The sequence below is a fragment of the Papaver somniferum genome, chromosome 7 (assembly GCF_003573695.1).
Source record: "Papaver somniferum cultivar HN1 chromosome 7, ASM357369v1, whole genome shotgun sequence".
In the NCBI taxonomy this organism is placed as follows: domain Eukaryota; kingdom Viridiplantae; phylum Streptophyta; class Magnoliopsida; order Ranunculales; family Papaveraceae; genus Papaver; species Papaver somniferum.
In genome coordinates, this window is record NC_039364.1 from 160,196,030 (window position 1) to 160,196,959 (window position 930).

Below are 930 nucleotides of genomic sequence, written 5' to 3' on the forward strand. Positions count from 1 at the left end.
TTTCACTCAAATGACCGACGAAACCCTGAAGTTAAGGCTTTTTCCTTTCCCTGAAAGATAAGGCAAAGGCCTGGCTCTATGCTTTACAGCCTCAATCCATCATGACATGGGATGACCTCATAAAGGAGTTTTTCAAAAAGTTTTTCCCGAACCACAAGACTGCGACAATTCGTCAAAGTCTGAATAGCTTTGTGCAATTAGAAGGTGAGACCTTAGCTAGATACCTGGAGAGATTCAATGAATTATTGCTCCAATGTCCCCATCATGGTTTTGAAAAATGGAGACTTGTGCAAATTTTGTATGAAGGTCTAGATGTGTCCACCCGAACAACGGTTGAGTCGATGTGTAATGGTCTATTCGTAGATAAAACTGCTGACGCGTCTTGGGACTTCTTGATTGAAGTAGCTGAAAAGACGCAACAGTGGGAATCCATCCGTGAAACCAGAAAGACTACATCCGAAGCAAAGGCTTTTAGGATTGAAGCGGATTTTGAGGGTAGAGCAAACATGGCATCAATAGTTAGGAGATTAGAAGAGTTAGAACTACATAAAAATTCAAAACCTTCCACCACTACTCTCCGAGAACATGTCGCTTCATCTGTTTGTGCTGCTTGTAACGACCCCAACCATCAATTCCAAAATTGTCCAGATTTGCTTGCAGTCCAGGAGTCTAGGCTTGAACAGGCACATGCCATGTTTCAAAACCAGAGCATAACCCTTATTCACAGACCTACAATCCAGGATGGAGAAACCACCCTAACTTTTCATGGTCAAAAGGACCCACTCAAGGAGGACCATCTCAACCCAATCAGAGCTATCAAAACAATCAGGGATATCAGAACAATCAAGGTTATCAACACCCGAGAAACCCTCAACAACAATCAAACTCTCAACAACAATCATATCCTCAACACAATACCGACAAGAGATT